General features: G+C 36.1%; 1 long non-coding RNA gene across 1 annotated transcript; it reads right to left on the bottom strand.

The window, feature by feature from the left end:
• Nucleotides 1–7578: 7578 nt before the first annotated feature.
• LOC149768792 (uncharacterized) lies at nt 7579–12155 on the bottom strand. Its single transcript, XR_016397799.1, has 4 exons — nt 12053–12155; nt 8387–8554; nt 8027–8168; nt 7579–7737 (listed from the first exon to the last, which is right to left on the bottom strand). It is a non-coding gene; the product is annotated as an uncharacterized LOC149768792 (long non-coding RNA).
• Between the last annotated feature and the right edge of the window lie 749 nt (nt 12156–12904).

The following is a 12904-nucleotide window of genomic DNA, read 5'->3' as shown; positions in this document are numbered from 1 at the left end:
GTTAAAAAATATGTAAAAATAATGTCCCACCATTCCGAGGACTCCCTGATATGTGTACTATTGGTAGGTTGTTAACGTTAAAATCATCTAATGATCCACATGTTGTTGATTCCATAATCAATGCGATGCCATGTATTTAACTCAAGTCGTGTCGAAATTTTGGCCTAACGCGACAGAAAGGGACTACGGAAACAAACAATGCATTCGTAAGTCAAGTTGTCTTCACATGTTATTAGTGGTTCGGCTTACTTTTCTAGTACAAGAGTGATACTCGCCGGTTCTGATTCCCAAAAAGAAAAAGCGGTGACAAAACACTCCGCCCATCCCCATCTCTGGGTGATAAGGTCTCCTGCCAGCGGGAGGATGAAATGGGAGAACTAGTCAACAGATATTCATCAAATTATAGGATAATAGTTCGGACTCTTTGGAATCTAGATGGTGTCACCGTCTTCCTAAAATTTTTCTAGAGAAGACAAATTTATATTTAAAATCAAAATTTAGTTTTTTTAATTCACACTATATTTAGATCTAGAGACTTTTCTTACAAGTATTATTAATTAATTTGTTATTAACGTTAAAATCATCTGATGATACACATATTATTGATTCCATAATCAATGTGGTGATGTTCATCTCTTATACATATGCTACCTCGGTCATGCAAATAGAAAAAAAAATATTTTATTATTATCAACTTTCTTATTGTATAATTATCAATGCTGCAATGGTGCCATTTAGATCTTTCTCTATAAAACTTCCTTCTTGACGGCGACACTTTCAAAGTTTAGACCAATTCATTCAGTGGCTAATTGACAAGACTAGCTCTCTGGCCTAAGTGGATCATATATGGTTTTTATGGGTCTCAAAACGAGATATTTTCAGAAAAAAAAAGCAAGATGCTTTTATATTTCAACATTGTGTCGCCTCTCAATCATCAATCAAATAAACAAGAGTTCTATGGTATGACGGGCTTTTATGCCCAACTGCACGATTTTGCGCACACTAAATAAAATAAGTTTTAGATATTATTTAGTTCCAATAGCACTGTAGAAGGTGATCTCTTTAGAATATAATTTATTTATTATTTTATTTATAGCATCGTTTGATGATTACATCTCTACAAAACTAAAAAAATTCTTCCCACATAATTTTATCTATGAGAATGCTAGATGCACTATTGGGCAATCTTTTAGAATTATATTCTTCGCTCTGCCCAAGTACAAACAATTGATGTCAATTTATTCCTAAAATATAACAAACTGCTTTGTGTGCTCCTTTCCAAGTTGAAAAGAAACTTGGTTGTTCTTAGAAGAAAAAGTCTTCGCCGACAAGGCCATTGCTCTCTTGACACGCTCAGGAGGCCAAGAGAATCACCAGTTGCAGGAAAAACAAAAATCAATAAAAAAAATTGACCCAACTTTCAGTAATTCAAAAAAAAAAAACAAAGGTGGCGATAAAACACTCCGCCCATCCCCATCTCTAGGTGCTAAGGTCTCCCCAATGAGAGTACATCTTATGGAATCAGAGAACTAGTCAACAGATATTCATCAAACTATAGGGTAACAGTTGGGGCCCTTTGGGGTATAATTATGGATGGTGACACCGTGTCCCTAAGATCTTTCTAGGACAAATTTATATTTAAAATCAAAATTTAGTATTTTTAAATCGCACTATATTTGGATCTAGAGGCTTCCCTTACAAGTACTATTAATTAATTTGTTATTAACGTTAAAATCATTTGATGATACACATATTGTTGATTCCATAATCAATGTGGTGACGTTCATCTCTTATACATATACTACCTCGATCATGCAAATAGAAAAAAAAATATTTTATTATTATCAACTTTCTTATAGTATAATTATCAATGCTGCAATGGTGCCATTTAGATCTTTTTCTATAAAACTTCCTTCTCGACAGAGACACTTTCAAAGTTTCGACCAATTCATTCAGTGGCCAATTGAGAAGACTGGCGCTCTCCGGCCCAAGTGGATCATTTATGGTTTTTATGGGTCTCAAAACGAGCTATTTTCATTAAAAAAAAAAAGCAAGATGCTTTTAAGCCTCTCAATCATCAATCAAACAAACTAGAGTTCTATGGTATGACGGGCTTCTATGCCCAACTGCATGATTTTGCGCACACTAAATAAAATAAATTTTAGATATTATTTAGTTCCAATAGCACTGTAGAAGGCAATTCTTTAGAATATAATTTATTTATTATTTTATTTATGGCATCGTTTTGATGATTACATATCTACAAAACTAGAAAAGTTCTTCACACATAATTTTATCTACGAGAATGCTAGATGCACTATTGGCCAATCTTTTAGAATTATATTCTTCGCTCTGCCCAAGTACAAACAATTGATGTTGATTTATTCCTAAAATATAACAAATTGCTTTGTGTGCTCCTTTCCAAGTTGAAAAGAAACTTGGTTGTTCTTAGAAGAAAAAGTCTTCGCCGACAAGGCCATTGCTCTCTTGACACGCTTAGGAGGCCAAGAGAATCACCAGTTGCAGGAAAAACAAAAATCAATAAAAAGAATTGACCCAACTTTCAGTAATTCAAAAAAAAAAACAAAGGTGGCGATAAAACACTCCGCCCATCCCCATCTCTAGGTGCTAAGGTCTCCAGCCAATGAGAGTACATCTTGATGGAATCAGAGAACTAGTCAACAGATATTCATCAAACTATAGGGTAACAGTTCGGGCTCTTTGGGGTATAATTATGGATGGTGACGCCATGTCCCTAAGATCTTTCTAGGGAAGACAAATTTATATTTAAAATCAAAATTTAGTATTTTTAAATCGCACTATATTTGGATCTAGAGGCTTCCCTTACAAGTATTATTAATTAATTTGTTATTAACGTTAAAATCATCTGATGATACACATATTGTTGATTCCATAATCAATGTGGTGACATTCATCTCTTATACATATACTACCTCGATCATGCAAATAGGAAAAAAATATTTTATTATTATCAACCTTCTTATAGTATAATTATCAATGCTGCAATGGTGCCATTTAGATCTTTCTCTACAAAACTTTCTTCTCGACAGCGACACTTTCAAAGTTTAGACCAATTCATTCAGTGGCTAATTGAGAAGACTGGCTCTCCGGTCCAAGTGCATCATATATGATTTTTATGGGTCTCGAAACAAGCTATTTTCAGAAAAAAAAGCAAAATGCTTCTATATTTCAACATTGTGTCACCTTTCAATCAAACAAACTAGGGTTCTATGGTATGATGGGCTTTTATGCCCGAATGCACGATTTTGCACGCCCTAAATAAAATAAATTTTAGATATTATTTGGTTCAAATAATACTGTGGAAGACGATCTCTTTAGAATAGCATTTATTTATTATTTTATTTATGCCATCTTCTGATGATTACATTTCTACAAAACTAGAAAAATTCTTTGTGTATAATTTCATCTACAGGCAATGCTAGATGCACCATTGGCCGATCTTTTAGGATTATATTCTTCGCCCTGCCCAAATACAAACAGTTGATATCGATTTACTCCTAAAATATAACAAACTGCTTTGTGTTTTTCTGGAAGTGCATTCTAATAAAGAAGAATCAAGGTTAAAGTTGAACCAACCAAATCAAGATGCAATAAAAATCAGTAAAATAAATTAAAAAATTTTCTCTCATTCTTCTTTAAAATGGATATATTTATCTGCTCAAATAGTGTACTTGATATGAAAGGGTGAGCATCAAAAGGTGCATGGTTCATTTGTTCATCAAAAGTTATGTCCGTTAGAATCACTATATAATTTTAAGGGAGGAGAGATAAAATTTATCTTTGTACCCCCGCCTAAAATATATAAAACTAATCTTTATCTATTCAAAAGATCTAGTTATTTAGATATCTAAGATAAAGTTTTATATTTAAGTGTATATATATATATATATATATATATATATATATATATATATATATATATATATATATATATATATATATATATATATATATATATATATATATATATATATATATATATATATATATATATATATATATATATATATATATATATAGGTTTATATTTAGTTTAATATTCAATATAGAACTATTATTAAAACCTCAAAATTTGGATTAATAGTATGGTTATATTAAATGTCCATTAGAGAGGTCTAGCCATGTAGAATCTACGCATAAAAAAAAAAAAGAACCAGCCTATGGCTGTCAGGGAAACAAAATTGCTTCAGAGAAGATCCATAAGACTAAAGTCTGTGTGTGGAAGATTGGCGTGGAAAAGCTACAGGCGGCTGCCTAACAGACAAAAATCTTCCCCTATCGCCTTTCTCAAACCTCCCGGGCAACTTCTCGATCCACCAGCTGTCTTGAACTGGCCTTCCGTCTCTTATGGAAGAGGAAGAATAGCCAAATGGAAGGCGACCGTGGAGAAATATCAATAGATGGGTCAACGTAGATGGGTCACACTAACTGCTAGTGCCATTGGTCCGCTAATGGTGCCACCATGGCCTTTTCTAGTATTACATCAAAATAGCTAAAGCCCAACCACCATCAACTTCTCCCTGATTCTCCCCGATTCTTCCCGTGCTAACTGGTCTTTCCAGGCTGCTCTTCTAATCAATTTATTACAGGACATGCGAGTCCCACCAATAATTTTGGGAATGATGGAGATTGGATATTAACCGTATAAAAAACGAAAACCAGTCATTAAAGTCTTCTCAATCAAAAAAAAAATATTTTTTTTTAATTTTAACAGCTTGAATTAAAAATATATCGCCAGGCCTTTCACAAATCTTTTTTTTTAAACCCTAGGATCTAAATTCATACAAATCTACTTATAAACATTGTGAATTTAATTACAAATACGTTCAATTCATAGCCAACCTAAATAAATCGCCACCTCCTAATCCATATAAACCATAAATCAACTCCGATACTATTTGCAATCTCCCCTTAAAAACCTAACCAAAAAATATTATTAAATTATTCTATCTTATTTAAGTCATAAATCCTCACAAAAAAATAATTTTAAAATTCCATAAAAAATACTTTTAAATTCATGACATGATTGCATCTTTCATTCATCAAATATTAATAACAGACGGACCCCATACCTTGCAGCAACCCAGCTGCCCACAAGCCACAATCTGCAGGCTAATTCCACCCACTTTCCCCCACATATGAACTTCTTATCAGCAAATCTTCCTCCCCACAGGCCTTCTTTTTTTTCATAAAACGCTGGACGATGGCTCCGGTAGCCTCATGGAGTCAAATATAAAACTAACAAAACAACATTTATCTCGTTTATATATGCACGTCAAAGAAATTGCCAGTCACTGCTGATGCAAGAATAGCCCAAATGCAAGTAACACAGTTTGGCGAGTGCCGAAATAGTACAGTCAGTGAAGCTTTTTGGAGTAGTATCTAGTTCACTCCTATTTATGTCCATCGCAACGATCATCCACTACTACTTGAAAGCTGGAACCAAACAGGGCACGAATTGGTGACTGATAGCAGTCTTTGCATACATCTTTATCTCCTTGCAGCAAGACTTCAATAATGGCATTATTCCATTTTAACTAGAGGTGGCAATCGGGTCGGGTCAGACATAAACAGGTCGGGTCAGATACAGATCGAGTCAGAAAATCATAAACCTGAACCTGACCTGTTTATTAAACAGGTCAGAAATTACAACCTGAACCTGACCTGTTTATTAAACAAGTAACCCGACCCGACCCGTTTAACCTGTTTAATAAACAGGTAACCTGTTTGCCCAACCCAACCCGACCTGTTTAACCTGTTTAGCCCAACCCATCCTAACCCGACCTGTTTAACCTGTTTGCCCAACCCGACCCGACCTGTTTAACCTGTTTGCAGTAATTAAGAAAATTAGTTGAAAAAAAGATTGCTTGCCCCTTTTTGTTTCCTTTAGGCTTTAATTTTTGTTTCCTTTAGGATTTAATCTGTTTCCTTTAGCAAAGTGTATCACATCTGAACAATATGCATGGTTACCAACATAGATATAGGACTGCCTGCATCTTAAACTTTCTTCTGAACTTTCATGTTCTTTTTGTTCACTTTTTCTTGGCATACCAAAAGCACTAGAATAAATTAGCTCTAGCATGCAACAGAATGTTAAACATGTGCAGACATTAGACATTGCAAATGTTTGGAAGTGATAATCTGCAGAGTTGAGCTAATAACTGCAGCTTAAATAAAAGGAGAACATCATTGCAGCAAAGTGCAAAAGAGTACACATATGACACAAGGTTTGAAACCTTTTACATATATCTGTAATTCTGTATAGGAATTTTCATAAGTCAAACCATGTAGCAACATCATGGTCTGAGAGATAATAATAAGAATGGCCACGAAGCAGTAGTGCCTCCAAATTATCTTCATCTTGTTTAAGTATGTATCCAGTCTCTGAAATAACACTTGAGTAGTCTTTCAATGTTAACAACAATTTCACCTTGAGAATTTTTGCCTGCAAAGGACACGCTTCACTGAAGTAAGGTTGCAGCTTATTGGTACAATCTCTATCTAATTTAACAAGCAAAGACAAACATCAGTAATCCATAAATGGTACCCGTAAGCATCCTAGAGAAAAGACAAGGACAATTTTGTCAATATAATCCAAAGCTTTTGAAAATCATGAAAGGCATCTGAGATACATGAGAGGTTAGTGAAGCAACAAATGTAAATCATAAGATTTAGAGGCACAGAAAGTGCTGAAACAACAATATGCAGTAGAGACCCATGGAACACAGTTTAGTTTGTTTTATGAGCAGAAGCAACTCACATAATATGATAGAAGAAAGAAATGTAGTGGACCAGTAATATACAGAACCTACCCCAGTGACACTAGCACATAGCATGTAATCCACACCAGAATCTTAGAAACAAAGTGACCAAACATAACAAGTTAAACTGATCTGACCGAGGCACACAAATGGCATAACAAACAAACAACATAACAAGCCTAAATTACAACAGTATAACCACAATGAATCAAGAAAACAACAAAGATAAAAATAAAAACAACAAGACACAACAATAACTAAGGCGACACTTATCCATAAAATTGAGATGGTCTCTGTTAATGCAATAAGGAGCAATCCTTCAACAACATCTATGCATGGAAGAGGTCCAAAAGACAGAGAAAAAGGAAAGATTTCACAGAGGGAATTACTACTATAATATTATCTGCAAGACACAAAGAATAAACCAGAGGCCAAACTTAAGAACTTTCTCAGGGGAAAAAGGAGCCAAATTTAACAACCAACAAAACCAACCTCCACAAATACAAGTTTCAAAGACCACGCATGTTGAAGAAAAATCGACCAGCAACCACAAGGCGGTATGGAATTTCATTGATCTCTGCTCTCAAGGAATAAACAAAGCAGTACTTCAAATCAAACAACAGATAATGTTCTCACATAGTTGATAGGTCAGCTAAAGGATTTAGTGCTATCCTTGGGGTAGCAGTATGCTCAAGAAAATACCGTATGACACTTAAATAATATCAAATGGAAATTAAAACCCCGTCTTGTGCTCATGCTACCAAATCTCAGAAAATTCCAAACAGCGCCAGCCAAAAAGCACACCTTTTACCAAATTAGTATTACAGTGCAGACATTCACAAACATGAGGTAGATGATAATCTTATTTAAGATCCAAGTAAATGGAATTGCTTTCGGCAATGAGAGAGATCCAGCTAATTCCAGGAGCTTCCACCTGAAAGCCAGCAAATATATTTATTAATTTAATAAAAAGAAGTCGATGAATAGGATCAGCATTTTTTTAAAAAAAAACAGTATCTTGGTCATTTTATCAAGTTGTCAAAAAAAAAAAGCAAATAGTCGATCTTCTTAAATCCTTCCTGAATGCTACTACGTTGGAGGTTGAAATCAAATGTATGGATTTGAAACCCGGGTAAGAAAATAAGTAAAATTGCAATATTGCATATAAAAAGAGAGAAAGAAAATCGAAGATTTAACTCCGGAAAATGGATGGATGAAATCACCTCTCCTATCCAAGAAACGGTTCTCAACTCTATTTTATGGGCCGATCCGCCGTCCGATCTGACGATCCTAGGGTTCCAAGCTCTCACTCCACCGAAGAAAGAAGCCGGAATCGGAGAACACCGAGGACCAGAAGAGCAACAACTTCACAAAGAAGAAAAAAAAGTAACGAAGCTCTCACTTCATCGGAAGAACTGCTGATCCAAAAGAAAATCTTCAGAACCTTGTGAATAAAAATCTAAATCAAGTGAGAAATCCTTGCAAAACTTGCTTAACCTAGATCGATTGAAACCAAAAACAAAAGAAAAGGAAAATAAAAAATTAGGGCAGTAGCGAAATTATGAGAACATTAAAATACTAACCACGGCGATCTTCCCCTCCTCCTAACCGCGGTGATCTTCGTCTTCCCCTCCTCTCAGACTCGGGGCGATCTTCTTCCCCTCCTCCTAACCGCGGCGATCTTCCCCTCCTCTTGGACTCGCGTGCTCGGTGCTTCCAACTCCAAGCCCTCGCACGACACGGCCGCATGGCTGCACAGCGCACGGGGAATAGAAAAGGGTTAGGGGCCTAGGGTTTGGAGAACTCCTAGTGATTATAAACCACCTGATCTTAGATGAACGGCAGCAGCTTAATTACAATCTAAACAGGTTAAACGGGTCAAGACATTTAAAATCCGTATCCGACCCAATTAATAAACAGGTTAAACGGGTCAACCTGTTTACGACCCGAACCTGTTTAGGCCAAACCCGAACCTGTTTATGGCGGGTCGAACGCAGGTCGGGTTGGCAGGTCGGGTCATATTTTGCCACCCCTAATTTTAACAGACCTTATAAAGACAGTTATGGACCATTATAATGCTAAGAAAAAAAAAACGAAGAGAACAAAAAGAATTCGAGACCATCAGCCAACTTCACATGAAGCCTACACCCAATAATGCCTGAAGCATCATTCACTGCCTACACTCCCATACAAAAGGATTTACCTTCCTTCGCAATGAGAAATACCATTGGATCACCCACAATACAAATCCCAAAGCACTCAAAACACATTATTCATCTATCAACACAGATCTCAAAACAAGCAGCTGATAATCCAACGGTTGCCTCGTGCAAAGGAAGGTGAATCCGTCTTTCGCACCAAAAATACACCTAGCCTCTTCTCCCCTTGCCATTTTGGATGAAGTCTTAGGTTGTTCAAAATGGAATCAAAGCGAACTCGGCCCATAACCTATGTGGACTAGGAGACACCCACGGATCGATCGTGGTGCTTGTGATTAGATTTGAAAAAATTTAAACTCTTAGTCTGACAAGAACGTTAGGAATTGAACAAGAAGAGTATATGAGGACCCGTGTGGACATTTGTTTAGTTCCACATCAGTTATTCGCCGAGAAGATCTTGAGTACTTATACAGGACTAAAGAACTCAAAAAACTACCTTCCGGCTAGCTATCTTAGATAAGGTCCTAGGTTGAGACAGGTCGTATTCTCCGCAGAAAAGAAGGATTCACCTCTCTCCATGCCAATCCACTATTGGATCACCCAAGGCACAGCTCTCAAAGCGCTTTTCATTCTTCCAAACAGGCTAGAAGTCCTTCCAGAGAAACAAATATCTACACTATCTTCCCATCTGACAATGTAAAGCAGAAAATACATAAATTGCACTGGGTGAGAAGAGATTGCATAAATCAAACCTATGTACATGGGGTTCGGTGGTTGCAACACCAATTGATGACCATAAGTCATCTTCACTGGATTAATCCTGAGAACTACTAGAATGAAGGTTTTAGTTCAGTAGCTTTTGAAATCATTAACAAAGATATGATTTAGGTCCCTAGGAGCATGAGACAGAATGAGAAATAACTGGCCCGAAAGGTAATATATAGAAAGGAGATTTGGAAGTGGATGCCGCTCGAGCAAAGCAATGGGATGATATTCTATGGACGGATCAGGATTCAGATTGGATCAAACTAAATGCTGATTGGCCAATTCAAACAATACTTTGTAATGATTCTTGTAGGGCTATTCAGGCTACTGCTGAACAGTATTGTACAGAAAATATTTTAAGATTTATAACTAAATGTGATGAGTTATGGCTTAACTCAAGCTAGATAACAAAAACTGAGATTGCGGACCAACAAAATCTTCAAATGTTGCTAAATATCTTCAGACGGTCATGTTGGCCATGTTATCTTCAAGAGGTTTGTGGTACTCCGGGGAAAAGCATAAGATCCTAGAAGGTCCTCATTGAAGGTCATGTTATAGATTCCAGAAGGTGACACCAAAGCAGCAGTCTACTAGCTGCACTCCGGAAAAGCATAAGGTCCTGAAAATAGATGGGCTGTCATTTTTCTTAAAGCAAATTATAACAACACAATAATGTAAACTGAGGTTTAATTATCTCACCATGGTTCTTAGCCTATTTCCTTATGAAGCAAAATCAAATCAGGATAAACATCAGAGCAATTATGACGCAACAAGCAACAATGATACCCAAAATAGCTAGAACAGATAGCTCGGTTTCTTTTGCACGAGGCACGATGTCTACCATGAAGAAATGATGAGACTTCATTACCACGAGCATTTCAAAAGAAAATGAGAAAAAGTGTTTTAAGAGCGAGCTTGGTGTAACTGAAATAGCTGATATAAGAGGTCCATATACCGCGAACTGTGGAAAGCTTTTTGTCCCTTGCCAGCCTACTGAAAGCGACTTTCCACAGTACCATGTACCGTAGTAGTACATGACTCAATAATTTCTTTACTCATTTGCTTCCTTTGCAAAAACGGTGTCTTGTAAAACCTTTTGACCCAGCTTAATTACAGGTTTTTCGATCCAAGAATCATTATTTTTAATGCTAATTACAGTATCCCATAGATACACAGAGTTGAATGAACCTAAATATGCAAAAGCAGAAGCAATAACCTGTCTTGATACATCAAATAAGCACTTTCCAACACTGGAATATGCATGGTCATCTGTATACATGATTTCAGCAAAGTGATGATTGCATGTACTGTATCACTTCTGTAGGCAAAGACCATAGTATTTGCGCGAGAGAGAGGGTTTCTACGAGCAGTCATGTACAGTTTCAAATTGGCCACATTTTGCACCAATGCATTCCTAACAATGTATTTTGCTTGGCTGTTCCATAAAAAATCTCCTGTACTGCTATAAGCTCATTTCCACTATCAGAGACGGCATAGTTTGATGGACCAGACTCTAATGTATACGCGCGTACTCATTATTATCAAAAGTCACCTTACTGCCACCACAATTGATGAACAAGGTGCAATCAATAGTGATAGCAAGACAAGGGGAATAGTCAATCACAAATATGCTTTTGATTAGATATTTTGACATATTATATCATACCAATATGAAATAAAATATTCAAAATATTATTGTGAAGAGGGGAAAAAACACTTCAGCAAGTCCCTATACATCAAGGTTCCCCAGGACAGGGCAGGTTCCTTCCTAAACATGAAGGGCGAGTAAGGAATTTGTTAATCCTTAAGAATAGACAAATCACTAACTAAAAACAATTGATCAAGGGCGAGTAAGGAATTTGTTAATCCACCCACATCTTTTATTTGACAGCTGGATATATTCAAGGGTCCTGTAAAAGAGTTCTAAGAATGATCCCTGAAATTTTGAATTTCATAAAATGATGGAGATGGAATTACGATTGGAGAATGATAATTCATAAGCAAATAATATGCAGCTTAAAAAGCACACAGTAAGTATGACATGCAATTTTTTTCTGCTGCTCAAGATCCAATTAGGCAGTGTTCCATTAAACATGTTACTGGTAAGGTACCTAGATGAGAAAAGTAAAGTGGATATGAAACAAATTAATGAAAAATTGAAAATAATAGTTAGAAAGTTGCAGTGATTGTAATAAAAAAGGAAAATAATAGTTAGAAAGTTGCAGTGATTGTAATAAAAAAGGAACCTAGACTGAATCTTTCTCCATCAAGTCACTGGTTATACTTCATGGTATGCATATGACTATGTCGATCTAATCTGCTTACATAAAGCTTATTGTTGTCAGTCCATCACCGCACTTCTTGGAATTGGACCACTGAGATTGTTAAATCTTAGATCTCTACAAGAGAAACATAAAGCATACAAAAGAAGTACAAAAGGTTTACACCGATGTTAATGAATTGATAGTATAACAAATATTCATAGTAGCAGATTGTGGAATTAAAATCATATAGTTGAAATATAACCCAAATGACTAATGAAGGTAAAAGTCACCAAAGTGAATTTCTGGATATCCTTGCAAATGGTCAAGATTAGGCATCTCCCAATAAAATCTGGGAGTTCACCAGATATTGATTAACACTCTGCATCATACCTCCAATTGATATGTACTCAGTGAGCAAAAGTTCAGAATAGACCAAATCACATGCTCTACTTGCTATCCTAAATTAACTTTGTTCTTTCGTACTTACTGTACTTCCAAGTTCTCTATAATTTGCAGCACTGGGAACTTCCCATCTCCTTTCGAGTGAGAGACTTTCCTGCAGTCCCAATTGTACTGGTATGTATCACACTAGAAGCCACTCGACTAATTGAAATGGGTGAAGTGAAGCATTAAAATGGTTCTTACAGTTGCATTAGAGATAGCAATGTGGAGAAGATAGGAGGAAAGAGCCCCAGCATCGAAGTCCCCTGTATGTCTCTGCAAGCACCATAATAGATTTAAGATTCAAATCATTATTATTCTCAAGGTTGGCATTGCAAACAATACTAGCAAAGGACATGGATAGCTTGTTGCAATACTAAAAAGCGAGTCCAGCAACTCCCCGGTTAAATTGTTTGATGAAAGAACACTAGAAGAGGAATAGAAAATGTGTTACAAAGTGTAATAATAACAA

Source organism: Phoenix dactylifera, chromosome 1, assembly GCF_051530095.1.
Source record: "Phoenix dactylifera cultivar Ajwa chromosome 1, Ajwa_hap1_PhDact_Kaust_v1.1, whole genome shotgun sequence".
NCBI lineage: Eukaryota > Viridiplantae > Streptophyta > Magnoliopsida > Arecales > Arecaceae > Phoenix > Phoenix dactylifera.
Note: the sequence above shows the minus strand (reverse complement) of the source record. Positions and strands in the feature narration are given on the sequence as shown.